The sequence below is a fragment of the Salmo trutta genome, chromosome 2 (assembly GCF_901001165.1).
Source record: "Salmo trutta chromosome 2, fSalTru1.1, whole genome shotgun sequence".
Classification (NCBI taxonomy): domain Eukaryota; kingdom Metazoa; phylum Chordata; class Actinopteri; order Salmoniformes; family Salmonidae; genus Salmo; species Salmo trutta.
In genome coordinates this window covers 57,662,077-57,679,494 of record NC_042958.1, presented here as the reverse complement: position 1 = coordinate 57,679,494, position 17,418 = coordinate 57,662,077, and the positions used below count along the sequence as shown (strand labels likewise).

The window sequence follows — 17,418 nt, the reverse complement described above, 5'->3', positions numbered from 1 at the left end:
CCTGGACAACTTCTTGGTAGACTGCACATGGTGGGGTGTTGGGTGGGGTGTGTGTGTTTTATGTGTGTAATTTACATGTCTGTAAATCAAATGTTCGTTGTAAAAGTGGCTGTGCGTCAGTGTCAGAGTGCATTTGTAAACGTGTATTTATGTGCGCACTTGTGTGTAATTCATTTAAGGGCTGACCCCATTTGGTCGACTGGTCGATTGTTTGGTCGATAGGCTGTTGGTCGACCAAGATTTCTTTAGTCGAGCAGTAGCAAAAACTATTTAAAAAGAATTGTGTACAGTCGTGGCCAAAAGTTTTGAGAATAACACAAATATTAATTTCCACAAAGTTTGCTGCTTCAGTGTCTTTGGATATTTTTGTCAGATGTTACTATGGAATACTGAAGTATAATTACAAGCATTTCATAAGTGTCAAAGGCTTTTATTGACAATTACATGAAGTTGATGCAGAGTCAATATTTGCAGTGTTGACCCTTCTTTTTCAAGACCTCTGCAATCCGTCCTAGCATGCTGTCAATTTACTTCTGGGCCACATCCTGACTGATGGCACTCCATTCTTGCATAATCAATGCTTGGAGTTTGTCAGAATTTGTGGGTTTTTGTTTTTCCACCAATCTCTTTAGGATTGACCACAAGTTCTCAATGGGATTAAGGTCTGGGGAGTTTCCTGGCCATGGACCCAGAATATTGATGTTTTGTTCCCCGATCCACTTAGTTATCCCTTTTGCCTTATGGCAAGGTGCTCCATCATGCTGGAAAAGACATTGTTCGTCACCACATGGCTGTGTTCTTAGGCAAAATTGTGAGTGAGCCCACTCCCTTGGCTGAGAAGCAACCCCACACATGAATGGTCTCAGGATGCTTTACTGTTGGCATGACACAGGACTGATGGTAGCGATCACCTTGTCTTCTCCGGACAAGCTTTTTTCCGGATTCCGCAAACAATCGGAAAGGGGATTCATCAGAGAAAATGACTTTACCCCAGTCCTCAGCAGTCCAATCCCTGTACCTTTTGCAGAATATCAGTCTGTCCCTGATGTTTTTCCTGGAGAGAAGTGGCTTCTTTGCTGCCCTTCTTGACACCAGGCCATCCTCCAAAAGTCTTTGCCTGCTGCCATTCCTGAGCAGGTTCTGTACTGGTGGTGCCCCGATCCTGTAGCTGAATCAACTTTAGGAGACGGTCTTGGCGCTTGCTGGACTTTCTTGGGTGCCCTGAAGCCTTCTTCACAACAATTGAAACGCTCTCCTTGAAGTTCTTGATGATCCGATAAATGGTTGATTTAGGTGCAATCTTACTGGCAGCAATATCCTTGTCTGTGAAGCCCTTTTTGTGCAAAGCAATGATGACGGCACGTGTTTTCTTGCAGGTAACTATGGTTGACAGAGGAAGAACAATGATTACAAGCACCACCCTCCTGTCAGGCGGTGGGTGTAGCTGGTGCATGAAGTCAGGCGCAGGAGAGCAGAGATGAGTGAACAACGCACTTTACTTGAGAAAACAGGCCAAAGTAACAATATAGAGGGTTAAATACATGACCAGTAATTGGGAAATGAAAACCAGGTGTGTGTGAAACAAAGACAAAACCAATGGAAAATTAAATTGGATCGGTGATGGCTAGAAGACGGGCGACGTCGACCGCCGAGCGCCGCCCGAACAAGGAGAGGAACCGACTTCGGCGGAAGTCGTGACAGTACCCCCCCTAGACCGCACGTCCCCGAGGCCGATCCGGACAGAGACGGTGGAACTCCCGCAGCATTGAAGGGTCCAGCACGTCCTCCACCGGAACCCAGCACCTCTCCTCCGGACCGTACCCCTCCCACTCCACGAGGTACTGAAGGTCCCTTGCCCGACGCCTCGAGTCCAGTATAGATTGAACTGAATACGCCGGGGCCCCCTCGATGTCCCGAGGGGGCGGAAGGACCTTCCGCACCTCAGACTCCTGGAGCGGACCAACCACCACTGGCCTGAGGAGAGACACATGGAACGAGGGGTTAATACGGTAATCGGGGGGAAGCTGTAACCTGTAACACACCTCGTTTATTCTCCTCAGGACTTTAAATTGCCCCACAAACCGTGGACCCAGCTTCCGGCAGGGCAGGCGGAGGGGCAGGTTTCGGGTCGAGAGCCAGACCCGGTCCCCCGGTGCGAACACCGGGGCCTCACTGTGGTGACGGTCTGCGCTGGGTTTCTGGCGCAGCACGGCCCGCTGAAGGTGAACATGAGCGGCGTCCCATGTGTCCTCCGCGCACCTGAACCAGTCGTCCACCGCAGGAGCCTCGATCTGGCTCTGATGCCAAGGTGCCAGAACCGGCTGGTACCCCAGTACGCACTGGAAGGGGGAGAGGTTAGTGGAGGAGTGGTGGTGCGAGTTCTGGGCCATCTCTGCCCAGGGCACGAACGCCGACCACTCCCCAGGCCGGTCCTGGCAATAAGACCTCAGAAACCTACCCACATCCTGGTTCACTCTCTCCACCTGCCCGTTACTCTCGGGGTGAAAATCCAAGGTAAGGCTGACCGAGACCCCCAGACGTTCCATGAACGCCCTCCAGACCCTCGACGTGAACTGGGGACCCCGATCAGACACTATATCCTCAGGCACCCCGTAGTGCCGGAAGACGTGTGTAAGCAAGGCCTCCGCAGTCTGTAGGGCCGTAGGGAGACCGGGCAAAGGGAGGAGACGGCAGGACTTAGAAAAACGATCCACAACAACCAGGATCGTGGTGTTACCCTGTGAGGGAGGAAGATCGGTCAGGAAATCTACCGACAGGTGCGACCACGGCCGTTGTGGAACTTACCTCTGGGCAAGTGCCCAGGAGCCTTACACCGAGCAGGAGGAAACATAAACCCTTAGCCAAAGTGGGCCACCAGTACTTCCCACTAAGACAGCGCACCGTCCGACCCATACCAGGATGACCAGAGGAGGGTGACGTGTGGGCCCAATAGATCAGCCGGTCGCGGACAGCAGACGGAACGTTCAGACGCCCAGCTGGACACTGGAGGGGAGCGGGCTCTGTATGTAACACCTGCTCAATGTCCGTGTCCAGCTCCCACACGGCCGGCGCTACCAGGCAGGAGGCCGGGAGTATGGGAGTATGATCCATGAGCCGCTCCTCTGTGTCATACAGTCGGGACAGTGCGTCTGCCTTCACATTTTGGGAACCTGGTCTGTACGACAGGGTAAACACAAAACGGGTAAAAAACATGGCCCACCTTTCCTGACGAGGATTCAGTCTCCTCGCTGCCCGGATGTACTCCAGGTTGCGGTGGTCAGTCCAGATGAGAAAAGGGTGTTTAGCCCCCTCAAGCCAATGTCTCCACGCCTTCAAGGCTTTCACCACAGCCAACAACTCCCGGTCCCCCACATCATAGTTCCGCTCCGCCGGGCTGAGCTTCTTCAAGAAGAAAGCACAGGGGCGGCGCTTCGGTGGCGTGCCCGAGCGTTGAGAGGATACGGCTCCTATCCCAGCCTCGGACGCGTCCACCTCCACTATGAACGCCAAAGAAGGATCCGGATGGGCCAGCACGGGAGCCAAGGTAAACAGAGCCCTTAGGTGACCAAAAGCCCAGTCCGCCTCAGCCGACCACTGCAAACGTACAGGACCCCCCTTCAGCAGTGAGGTAATGGGAACCGCCACCTGGCCAAAACCCCAGATAAACCTCTGGCTGCACCTCCTTTACAGTGGTGGGAGTCGGCTAATTACGCACGGCTGAAATGCGGTCACTCTCCATCTCCACCCGAGGTGGAAATGCGGTACCCTAGGAAGGAGACTGCCTGCTGGAAGAACAGGCATTTCTCAGCCTTGACGGACAGGTCATGCTCCAACAATCGTCCAAGCACCCTGCGCACCAGGGACACATGCTCGGCGCGTGTAGCGGAGTAAATCAGAATGTCATCAATATACACCACTACACCCTGCCCATGCAGGTCCCTGAAAATCTCGTCTACAAAGGCTTGGAAAACTGATGGAGCATTCATCAACCCGTACGGCATGACGAGGTACTCATAATGCCCTGAGGTGGTACTGAAAGCCGTCTTCCACTCGTCTCCCTCCCGGATACGCACCAAGTTGTACGCGCTCCTGAGATCTAGTTTCGTGAAGAAGCGCGCCCGTGCATTGACTCAATCGCCATGGCGATGAGAGGTAGCGTGTAACTGTACCTCACCGTGATTTGATTTAGACCTCGATAGTCAATACACGGGCGCAGACCTCCCTCCTCCTTCACAAAAAAGAAACTTGAGGAGGCGGTTGAAGTGGAAGACCGAATGTACCCCTGACGCAGGGATTCTGAGATATGTCTCCATAGCCGCTGTCTCCGCTTGTGACAGGGGATACACGTGACTCCTGGGAAGTGCGGCGTCTACCAGGAGATTTATCGCACAATCCCCCTGTCGATGGGGTGGTAATTGAGTCGCCTTCTTCTTACAGAAGGCTAGAGCCAAATTGGCATATTCAGGGGGAATGCGCATGGTGGAGACCTGGTCTGGACTTTCCACCGTAGTAGCACCAACAGAAACCCCTAAACACCTCCCCGAGCACTCGCGTGACCACCTCGTGAGAGCCCTCCGTTGCCACGAAACAGTGGGATCATGACAGACTAACCAGGGTAGGCCTAGCACCACGGGAAACGCAGGAGAATCAATAAGGAAGAGACTGATTCTCTCCTTATGACCCTCCTGCGTCACCATGCCCAGGTGCGTGGTCAATCAACCCGGACCCTAATGGTCGACTGTCTAGGGCGTGAACTGGGAAGGCCATATCCACTGGAACAATGGGGATCCCTAATCTATGGGCAAATGATCTGTCAATGAAATTCCCAGCTGCGCCTGAATCGACGAGCGCCTTATGCTGGGAATGCGGGGAAAACTCAGGAAAAGTAACATTCAAAAACACATGTGCAACAGAGGGCTCTGTGTGAGCATGGTGCCGGCGTCACCTGGGGTGACGCGAGAGCGCCCTGCCTGCTGCCTCGACTCCCAGAGGAACCTCCCCAGCACCGACCGGCACTGTTTCTTGGCCCAAGCAAGTCTCTCCTTATTACTGGTGTTCTTTAGTAGTGGTTTATTTTCAGCAAATTCAACCATGAAGGTCTGATTCATGATGAAGGTTTTCTCTGAACAGTTGATGTTGAGATGTGTCTGTTACTTGAACTCTGAAGCATTTATTTGGGCTGCAAGTTCTGAGGCTGGTAACTCTAATGAACTTACCCTCTGCAGCAGAGGCAACTCTGGGTCTTCCTTTCCTGTGGTGGTCCTCATACCTTGCGCACGTTCAATGTCCCCAGTACCAGAGGCAGCAAAGCAACCCCACAGCATTATCAAACCTCCCCATGTTTGATTATAGGGATGGCGTTATTTTCATAGAATGCTTAATTTCAAAAGTGCAAGGGTGGCAATATATTTGTCCGCAACTGTATTCAGCGATTTAATGAGTCTTGTGAAATGGATTAATCCAAACTACAAACAAACTCATTGTTGTAGAAACACACAGTCGGTCAGACAGTGGGATTCTTTGTGTTGAAACTTGAGAAGAACACTACAGTGTCCTCTCTCTCTCTCTCTCTCTCTTTGGTTCCAATGGAAGGTTATGGCGTATCGCCCAATAGCGTAGCAGGGTTTGCCAAAGACTGTTGAAGGTACAAATATGAAGTCATTCCCTGAGTGTAGTTCACTACAATTTCCAATTGCTGTTTGGAAATGATGAACAGAGGGGTGGGAAGTTGCCATATAAAAACAACAACAGCACAAAACAAACTAAGGACAGAATGTGTGTTTTCACGCAACGGGTTTCTGTTAAGGTGGACTGTGGGAAAATAACCTTTATGTCAAGGGGTTGGGTGGGTTGAAAAATATGTTGTGCTCCATCAAGTCAAGGGACCGGAAAGGAGGGACGCTGACCCGTAGCGGGTTAGATCCATTCAAAACCCTTTCTTTTCCTCTTGGAAGTACCCAGGCTTGAGACGCTTGATAGATCTACCTTAAAAAAGACAGTGGGGAAGAAGAAAGAAAAATAGTTGGATTTGTTTTCCAAACGCTAGTCACATTCTTGGGAACGTCTTAACTTGTCTTTGCCAAAACAGGCTGGAACGGGGATGGGGGGGGGGTGGGAGGGAGGAGAGAAAAGTGAGGGAGGGGAGCGAAAGGGGGCTATAGGGTAGGACTATAACCATATTACACCATGGCATTTACACTATTTTACCTGTATTTGTTCCCCCATCTACACTGTACATTAGACCTATTTACCACAACTGCCCTGACGACCATTGTCTATGTAAACCCCTTTATACGGAGTGGCTGTGGATCCGAAATCTCTGGAACCCTCTTCCCAATAGCTAAAGGTTTAAAGCTTATGCACATGTGAGATTCTCTACTGTACGCACAGTCTCTGCTCTACTCGTTCTGCTGCCCAGAGAACAAGCTACTCTGATGAATCTCAGTGATGAATGGAGAAAGGTGTTTAATGGAGTTAGATCAAAGCTGAATCAATGTCTGAAAGATCAAATAATTATAGAACCGAACATTACTGTCATTTTTTTCCCTATCATCCGACAACAACTCAACAGCGTGCGCCACAAGGCAAAATCTGTGCTTTGATTGAAACAAAACACAGGTATGCTACAGTATGTTTACTCAATCTGCTCCAACATTCACTCACTGTCCAAAACAGCACTGTACTTCAAAACGACAGCGTACATATAACTAAGACGATATAAATGCATATTCCCATGAAACTGATGGAGATCAAACGGCTGGCAAGCAGTTCCTGCATGGACGTTTCACCAGTAAAAAATGTGTGAAGGGAGGGTGACCACAAAAATGTGTCCGTAAAGTACAGGTAAAGAAACAAATGCGCAAAACATGATACGGATCTGTGGCTCTGTGGAAGAGGGGGCGGGACGGGACGGGGCGGTTACCTTCGGATCCGCAGCCTCTGCCTTGTTTATGATCTCCACCCCTGTGGGTTGAACCCTACAACTATTATCTGTCACCCACTCCACCCTGCCGTCTGACGCCCTCCCCCCGCACACACACCTACGTGCAGCACATACACACACACACCCTGCCCCACAACTGCCACTATCTGTTTTTCATATCAGTCCCAGTGCCCCTGTCTGTCTATCAAGTAAGAGGAAGTTGGTCCTATATACTGATCTCATGTCAGTGTTAAGGTTTAAGGTTAGAATTCGGGATGTATAAGCTGATCCTGGATCTGTACACGAGCAAGTTATAATCCGATCTTATTGTCTATCTACCCTACATACATTGACACCCCCTGACTAGGCACCCCATTCATATATAACTCCTAGGCACCCTCTCTCTAACCCCCACAGCGTCTCTGTTGTTTGGGATAGAAGGTCCCTTATTACTTCATGTGATTTGAGGCTCCGTTTTGCCTTGGGGGCCTTGCTGCAATGTTGTTGCAAAATGTGAAACAATTTGTGTACTGTTGCAGAGTGGTAGAAGAGACAGTTTCCTAAGGCTTTCGCTTATTTCTCTATTCATCACTGTTTTCAATAGTATAAAAGAAAATAGGAAAACAGATCAGAGAGAGACAGATCAGAGAGAGACAGAGAGAGAGAGACAGAGAGAGAGAGAGAGACAGACAGAGAGAGAGACAGACAGAGAGAGAGACAGACAGAGAGAGAGACGGACGGACAGACGGACAGAGAGAGGGACAGAGAGAGGGACAGACAGCCAGACAGCCAGACAGCCAGACAGCCAGACAGCCAGACAGACAGACAGACAGACAGACAGACAGAGACGGACAGATTGAACATGGTGCCAAGTGTTCCTACCCTGCTCAGCATACTGTACCTAGGGAAGAGCCTCTGCAGCACGTCCCATATGCCCTTGTCACACATGCACATACACACACACACAGCGACAATCAGCAGGGCATATCCTCTGAGTTCAAGGTTGGGTTTGCTTCCACGGTTCCCATCACAGAGGGAGAAAGGTTGGGGGACAGGGTGTGTGCGGATGTGGATGAGGTAATGTATGTGTGCTTGCAATACTCAAATGTCTCTGTAGTGCAATGTATTACTATAGATGACCATATATCTGTGTGTGTGTGTGTGTGTGGGGGGGGGCTAGCTGTGACCTATAATACCCCTAGACAGTAATCAGGATAGTGTCAATGTGCCCTCCCAGCTGGACATCAAATAAACCAGGCCAACTGACACCCCTGGTCTTAGGTCAACTATATGAATTCCTCATAATGGTTAGGGTCCCCAGTGGGAGTATAGAAATCCAACCCCAAGTCAGTTGTCAGGGGGTGAATGGTAATGGGGTGGCTTAGATATTACTGCACTGTTGGAGCCAGGAACACTTCGTTTCACCCGCAATAACATTGCTAAATATGTGCACGTGACCAATACAATTTCATTTGATTTTGATTTGTTGTGTCTAACAAGTCTCTATCTGGAACACCAGGGGTTCTGTCAAGTGGCAGGATCACTACGTTACCGTAGGGCTGTTGGGTTGATGTAGTGACGAGTCAGTTAAAAAAACAAAAAAAAGCCATCTGTGTATCTTTGCCAGGTGACTTGTTTACCTCATGATGGGCACGTTCAGGCTTAGGGCTAGCGGAGGGAACAGTGATCCTATGTCCTCCTGCATAGTGTAATGCAACTGGAGTAGGCTGGGCAGTGTATGTGTGCGTCTGGCACGTGGTTCAGGACTCCACACACACACACACACACACAGGTTTTCTCTCTCTGCCTTAAGGTAGTGATGACACTGAGATGTGCATACTTACACACTAATATCAGTATGGTTTCTTAAATGACTGCCTCATCTGGTTCACCAACTACTTCTCAGATAGAGTTCAGTGTGTCAAATCGGAGGGCCTGTTGTCCGGACCTCTGGCAGTCTCTATGGGGGTACCACAGGGTTAAATTCTCGGGCCGACTCTTTTCTCTGTATATATCAATGATGTTGCTCTTGCTGCGGGTGATTCCTTGATCCACCTCTACGCAGACGACATCATTCTGTATAAATCTGGCCCTTCTTTGGACACTGTGTTAACAAACCTCCATACAACACTCCTTCCGTGGCCTCCAACTGCTCTTAAATGCTAGTAAAACTAAATGCATGCTCTTCAATTGATCACTGCCCGCACCTGCCCGCCCGTCCAGCATCACTACTCTGGACGGTTCTGACTTAGAATATGTGGACAACTACAAATACCTAGGTGTCTGGCTAGACCGTAAACTCTCCTTCCAGAATCATATTAAGCATCTCCAATCTAAAATTAAATCTAGAATCGGCTTCCTATTTCACAACAAAGTCTCCTTCACTCACGCTGCCAAACATACCCTCGTAAAACTGACTATCCTACCGATCCTCGACTTCGGCGATGTTATTTACAAAATAGCCTCCAACACTCTACTCAGCAAACTGGATGCAGTCTATCACAGTGCCATCTGTTTTGTCACCAAAGCCCCATATACCACCCACCACTGCGACCTGTATGCTCTCGTCGGCTGGCCCTCACTACATATTCGTTGCCAAACCCACTGGCTCCGGGTCATCTATAAGTCTTTACTAGGTAAAGCTCCGCCTTATCTCAGCTCACTGGTCACCATAGCAACACCCATCCGTAGCACGCGCTCCAGCAGGTGTATCTCACTGGTCATCCCTAAAGCCAACACCTCAGTTGGCCGCCTTTCCTTCCAGTTCTCTGCTGCCAATGACTGGAACGAATTGCAAAAATCGCTGAAGTTGGAGACTTATATCTCCCTCACTAACTTTAAGCATCAGCTGTCTGAGCAGCTTACCGATCGCAGCAGCTGTGCACAGCCCATCTGTAAATAGCCCATCCAACTACCTACCTCACCCCCATATTGTTTTAATGTACTTTTTTTTGCTCTTTTGCACACCAGTATTTCTACTTGCACATCATCATCTGCACATCTATCACTCTAGTGTTAATTTGCTAAATTGTAATTATTTCGCCACTATGGCCTATTTATTGCCTTACCTCCTTACTTCATTTGCACACACTGTATATATATTTTTCTATTGTGTTATTGACTGTACGTTTGTTTATTCCATGTGTAACTCTGTGTTGTTTGTGTCGCACTGCTTTGCTTTATCTTGGCCAGGTCACAGTTGTAAATGAGAACTTGTTCTCAACTAGCCTACCTGGTTAAATTAAGGTGAAATAAATGTTGTTTTTTTTAAGTATGGTCTGTATAGCCCTTAGTAGTGGAGCCTCGATGCATTGATTAACACTACTTTCACCAACTGCAATAAAGCCATGTGAGTCAGGGTGAATTCTACCCTAACTTGGAAGGGAGTCTTAGGAGACTTCCACTGATTGCACCGCAGCAGATTGAGCAACCGTAGTTCTTCCAGCTCCAAACAAGTCGACAGCCCTAGATCTCTCTGTCAAGTTCCTCTTTACAGTTCAACCTATTTCACGCCGTCACATCAACCACACATTAAACCTCAGACGTCCTTGATCTAAACTTCCCTCTCTCCCCCCATCAAGAGCTTCTTCTCCTTCTCTCCTCCTTTTTAACTGAGCAATTCTCCTCCCTCAGCTCCTCCCCTTTGTCATTTCCCCCCAAATAAAGAACTGAGAGACGTCAATTAAATTGGTGGGAACTAAAAGACTAAATAAATAGAGGGGATGTTTAATTGATACAGAGGCAGCCCCACGCGCCAACATCACAAGTTCACTCGTTTTTCTTTCTCATGCATTTTAAAGTTGGCATTTTATAGTATGCCAATTAAAGTGCAGCTCGGGGAGCGAGCCCAGATCCTCAAGCCCCAATTAAAAGTTGGAGGGTTGATTTGACAGGACAGGGAAACAGATCAGGCCACGTGAGGGAGAGTGACTGAAGAAATGGCTGGGCTCACATTGTTTAGAGATGTATTCAACACACACACACACACACACACACACACATTTACATTCCTTCACACTCCTCACATGTGCTGCTGCTACTCTCTGTTTATTATCTATGCATACTATGCATTACCTCATCCACTTAACCCCTACCTACATGTACATATTACCTCAATTACTAACTCGTACCCCTGCACATTGACTCGGTACCGGTACCGCCTGTATATAGCCTTGTTATTTTTTTCCTTTCGTTTATTTAGCCAATTTCACTTACTTACTTTTTAAAAACTCTGCACTGCTGGTTAGGGGCTCGTAAGTAAGCATTAAGGTTAAGGTCTACACCTGTTATATTCGGCATGTATGAGACTATCACACCTGCTCCCGCTTACCATCTCTGATGCTTGAGAGCGCCAGGCTGCCGTTCATTACGCACACCTGTCACCATTACGCGCATCAACGCTCACTGGACTTACCTGGACTCCTTCACGTTGTTGATTGCCCCCTCTATATCTGTTTGTTCCTCAGTTTGTTCCCCGTCAGCATTATTGGCATCATGTCGTTTTGTTCCCCGCCCGTCCAGACCCTGTTCTTGTTTTGTTTGATGTCCGTTTTCCATGAAATGTTCACTCCCTGTACTTGCTTCTCATCTCCAGCGTCGGTCCTTACAGTGACAAATAAAATGTGATTTGATTATTGTTAAGTAATCATCCCCCACTTGACTAGAGCCATACTGTAGCTGGCTGCACATTCAGTATATACCTACGTTTCTTGTTACATGTGCTAGTCACGCTTGCCAGACTCTCGGAGATACAGCATCTGTGGCAAGAGATTATATTTGTATATATATACACACACACACACACACACACTTTCGCTCACACTCACTCATGTAAGCATACAGCACACAAATGCAGTACAAGCGCAAAAATGCACACAAACACACAAAACAACCCACCTCACTCACTCACACACTCAAATAAGCCACCTGAAACCCTTAAAGTGGAACTGACAGCGTTTTAGCACCTTAAATCTTATTAAAATCTCTTCATATACACCCCCAGGAAGAATGTGACACCTATATTTTTTTTGGGGGGGGGGGGTTCTGACGAGCGAGCACTTACATATGGTCGTTTCCATAAAGTCATAGAATGTTTGGGGATGACATAAAATTCTATAGCAATATAAAGTTGGAAAACAGCGGTGCGTTTGGACAATTAATAGACATTAAAGTAAATAAAACCAAATTAAAAACTGTCTTGTCCAGGACCGGTGTCTACGCAGACCAGTGCGCCATAGCCAATCAGAGCTACAGTTGGCCTATTATGCAAACAAGCCATTTGCCACACGGACTGCCATCATTCACTTTGAACTGGACTGTGTGTTTACAGGCAGTAGCAACAGCACAACTTTAGATCATCAGATCACATTCACCAAAAGCCCCAAAATACACCTGAATGGGTTTCTGCAAATATGTAAATACCGTGGGAGTCCTCTTACATATGGGAACTTTGCAGTCCTATTGATCAAATAACCATGAAAAGGCAGGCTCTCTGCCTCAGTTGCCTATGCACATCAACAAGATCAACAACGAATGCTAGCCAGAGCAAGATGAGCTCAAATTTAACAAGGGAACGTAAGATAAACCCTCTCAAACTTTTTCAGCTAGTTGGCCATCAAAATTGCACTGATAAACGATGGAGAATAGTAGCCTGCTCGTCCTTCTGCAGCTTGTCTGCCAATGCATGCTTGTCCCAACCCACGTTTTGACAGTTGAATGGGAACTTGCCTGCCTGCCAAATACATTTGATTGACAACTAAGAGATATGGTAACTGTGGATAAGTCGTTCAAGTTCAGCATAGCTAGCTAGCGAGCAAAACAATTCACATTTCTTGCTTGCTAACCGAATTACACCTGTCTCTCCAGCTGTAGCCACCGAAAAACGATATGAGAAGAAAAAGTTGAATTTTCGGGACAGACATAGCCTATTTGTTTTTACCAAAAAACGTGCAAAAAACTGAAATATCACATTTACATAAGTAATCAGACCCTTTACTCAGTACTTTCTTGAAATGTCTTTGGCAGCGATTACAGCCTTGAGTCTTCTTGGGTGCAAGCTTTGCACACCTGTATTTGGAGAGTTTCTCCCATTCTTCTCTGCAGATCCTCTCAAGCTCTGTCAGGTTGGATGGGGAGTGTCGCTGTACAGCTATTTCCAGGTCTCTCCAGAGATGTTAGATCGGGTTCAAGTCCAGGCTCTGTCTGGGCCACTCAAGTGCATTCAGAGACTTGTCCCGAAGCCACTCCTGCGTTGTCTTGGCTGTGTGCTTAGGGTCGTTATCCTGTTGGAAGGTGAACCTTCAACCCAGTCTGAGGTCCTGAGTGCTCTGGAGAAGATTTTCATCAAGGATTTCTATGCACTTTGCTCCTTTCATCTTTCCCTCGAACCTGACAATCAATCAAATGTATTTATAAAGCCCTTTTTACATCAGCCTATGTCACAAAGTGCTATACAGAAAGCCAGCCTAAAACCCCAAACAGCAAGCAATGCCAATGTAGAAGCACAGTGGCTAGGAAAAACTCCCTAAAAAGGCAGGAACCTAGGAAGAAACCTAGAGAGGAACCAGGCTCTGAGGGGTGGCCAGTCCTCTTTTGGCTGTGCCGGGTGGAGATTCTAACGGTACTAATCTCCCAGTCCCTGCCGCTGAAAAACATCTCCACAGCATGATGCTGCCACCACGCTTCACCGTAGGGATGGTGCCAGGTTTCCTCCAGATGTGACGCTTGGCATTCATGCCAAAGTGTTCAATCTTGGTTTCATCAGACCAGATAATCTTGTTTCTCATGGTCTGTCAGTCTTTAGGTGCCTTTTGGCAAACTCCAAGTGGGATTTCATGTACCTTTTACTGAGGAGTGGCTTCCGTCTGGCCACTCTACCATAAAGGCCTGATTGATGGAGTACTGCAGAGATGGTTGTCCTTCTGGAAGTTTCTTCCATCTCCACAGAGGAACTCTAGAGCTCTGTCAGAGTGACAATCCCCTGATTGCTCAGTTTGGCTGTGCGGCCAGCTTTAGAAAGAGTCTTGGTGGTTCCAAACGTCTTCCATTTAAGAATTCTTGGGGACCTTGAATGCTGCAGAAATGTTGTGCCTCGACACAATCCTGTCTAGGCGCTCTACGAACAATTCCTTTGACCTCATGGCTTGGTTATTGCTCTGACATGCACTGTTAACTGTGGGACCTTATATAGGCAGGTGTGTGCCTTTCCAAATCATGTCCAATCAATTGAATTTACCACAGCTGGACTCCAATCAAGTTGTAGAAACAGCTCAAGGCTGATTCATGGAAACAGGATGCACCTGAGCTCAATGTCGAGTCTCATAGCAAATGGTCTGAATACTTATGTAAATAAGGTATTTCTGTTTTTTATTTTTAATACATTTGCTAATATTTCTTTAAAAAACAATTTTCGCTTTGACATTATGGAGTATAGTGTGTAAATTTATGAGGATTTTTTTATTTAATCCATTTTAGAATAAGGCTGTAAGGTAACAAAATTTGGAAGTCAAATGGTCTGAAAACTTTTCGAAGGCACTGTATGCACACAGGATGCTTTCCCTGTAGCTCAGTTGGTAGAGCATGGTGTTTGCAACACCAGGGTTGTGGGTTCGATTCCCACGGGGGGCCAGCACAGAAAAATGTCTTGTAGTTGAGAAGCCAGCCTAGGCTACTGCTCAAATGTTGCTGTAATAGGCCTACATGTTTCTCATTGGATGGAGTTTTGTTTCAGGTTTTGTTGTTTGGTTATTCATTGTCAAGCTTTAAAAACCAAAGCCAGACTGCGACATTTTAGTAGCCGAGCTAGGATTGTAGCTTGTGTCTGTACACTTTCCCTCTGCAGCGCTGTAAACAGGACACATAAAAGCAGCGCAATTGAAGTTGAATTCACAGATGAGAGCACATCAGGCTGTAATTTTATAAAGTAGGCGACTCAACTGTTGACTCGTTTATACTCAGGCCTTGTATTTGACACGTGCGCTAGCCTATTAGCCATGTTATGACTTAGTTACAGTCGTAAAATTTTTTTTTCAAAAGATTGAGCTATGTTCCAGGCCAGCTGGGATTTACAACCTGATAGCGATATGTTTTGGACAACCAAGAAATGTATTGGTGAATTATATAAATCATGCAGTGTACTGCATACATCTATTCTGCCAACAATGCCTTACATCATGGAATTTTGAGTGAAACAAACTATTTTTAAAACCAGTTATAAAGTTGGTTTTGTAGCATAAACTAGGAATTTGATATTGTTGACTGATATGATTGTCTGTTTGTACTGTGTATTGTACTGCAAAGTAGTTAAAACACTGTCCGTTCCACCTTAAATGTATTATTCAGTGTTTTCTCTCCCTTTTCCTGTTATTGGTTTGTAAGCCCTAAAAACTAAGTTCATTTTCTCTCCTCAGGCCAACCAATTGTGATCTAATTAAAGTTCCCTATTTATCTCAGTCTGCCTCTCTCTCTGTTCCCATTCTCTCCTGTTTCTCTTCTCTCTCCTTTTACTGCACTTTCAGAGGAATGTATAGATTTACTGTGTGCTGTACTCTTTCTTTTGAAAGCCTCTCCCTGCGCTCCATCTTGCTTTTCTTCTTGACTACCATAATCTTATCATCTCTCTCCTTCTCGCTCTCTTTCTCTCTCTTCCCCAAACCACATAGTGCTCTCTCTCTTCCTCTCTCTCTCTCTCTCTTTCAAGAACCCTATGTAATAATAAAACATGCTTTAGTAGGGGTGGGCTGTTTGATAATCTGTATGGGGTTGACCTTGGCTATAGGGAGACAGCATACGCATGGATATCTGAGTAGGTGCCGGCAAGGCCACAGCACTGATGAGACTAGATATGAGCTAGCGATAGGGGGGCGGACTATGGACGTCCTGCATAGAGTGAAAATGGCACATCGCACATAGACAGAAGAGCATTTCTATATCCAATCTAATCTATTGGACCGTATTGGAGATGTAACCTGTAACACAATGAGTCCCTTTAGCCTCTGTCTGTTTTATTGCCGAGGACAAATTGTTCCAACGGCTACATGCAGCAGCAGCACAGGGATAGCTCTGTCAATGGTTTTCCTGTGATAGTCTTTCTGGTGAATGTGTGTCATTGCTGTCCTATCCAGCTTTTCACCACAATTTGTCCTCACATTTGTGGTTTAGGGTCGAGGAGACTATATGACAATGCAGTGCATGTGTGCTGCGCCGGATCCAGTGTGTGTGTGTGTGTCGTGTTAGCGGCGTGTGAGGTGATAGGCCAGCTGAGCTCTTATATTTGTCCTTATTAACAGTCCACCATAGTATTACAAGAACCACTGCATCACATTATGGTACGTTAGACTAGAAGGCCTTGAAATGTCCTTGAACTCGCTGTAGAATATGAAATATATTATGTCCACGGGGGTCTGGCTAGTCCTGCATCCCACCTCTGCACGATAACCTTGATAATAAATCGCTAGATAGACCACTGTATTATGGTCAGCTATTAGCGTTATCTATCAGGGTCAGGACATCACTGTAGGAGACCGCCACGTCTCGAACCTACACCCCTCCCATGATGATGTGCGGCTGGTATGCATTCATCTCAAGTTCCTCTTATCATGGAGCGTGTTCAAGCTGTAAATAGATTGAGAGAGGCTGTTAATGCCGCGGTTCAACATTTTGTAAACATAGCAAATGGTGAAGTTGGCTAGTAAAACTCACACCTGTGCATCAGTCGACATCTTGTAAATGGTTAAGTGTGACACGGAGGCTGGGGTTACGTACACACACCTTGATTCACGGGTTTGGGCTTTTGACCTTGAAGAGGGAACCGTCGGAACGTCATGCTAACATGACCGTTAAATAAATCAATTGTCATTTTTGTCTGTAATTTTACAATGAAGAAGATTCATACACAAGCAAATGATTTTCCATGTGAAATATACATGGAAAATATTCAGCCACTCTTGGAGGAAAACGGAATACATTAAAGACTTAATAGGTTTCACTTTCTTATCAAAAAACGACACGACAATCCGGCTTTAAAGCAGTCAACGTGCTGTGAAATAGAACACAGTAAGCTCGGTGAAGAAATGTAGTCCATTGCTCCGTTGAAATCGCAGCATTTCAACTCACACTATTATGTGGCAATTACGCGGTGTCACTGTTATATTAGTGATTACTGACAACAATCTCCTGCTCGCAATCGTTCCGTCCCTCTGTTTGGGATTAGAAAGGCATTGAACGAGGAATTAGGGGAGGAAGAATAGAGCTGAGGAAGGAGCGGTCAACAAGGTTGAATATGTAGCTTTGTGTGTGTGTGTGTGTGTGTTTCTCATAAACTCTTGGAAAGCCCTGTCGTCGTGTGGCCAGGGGTCATGCATGTTAGGCCAACATGTGAGACCTTCTCATATGAAGCGTTTGGAAAGGTTGCATAAACAATGTGGACATTGCAACATATGGAAGACCACTCTCTGGCAAGTCTGTTATGGTCTGAACCCTATGGAAACATGAGGACA

General features: G+C 46.8%; 1 protein-coding gene across 3 annotated transcripts in view; it reads left to right on the top strand.

Annotated features, from left to right (window-relative positions):
- LOC115158392 (thyroid hormone receptor alpha) overlaps window positions 1-17,418 on the top strand; it is a 155,430-nt gene that overhangs the window by 100,471 nt on the left and 37,541 nt on the right. The window lies entirely within an intron of this gene.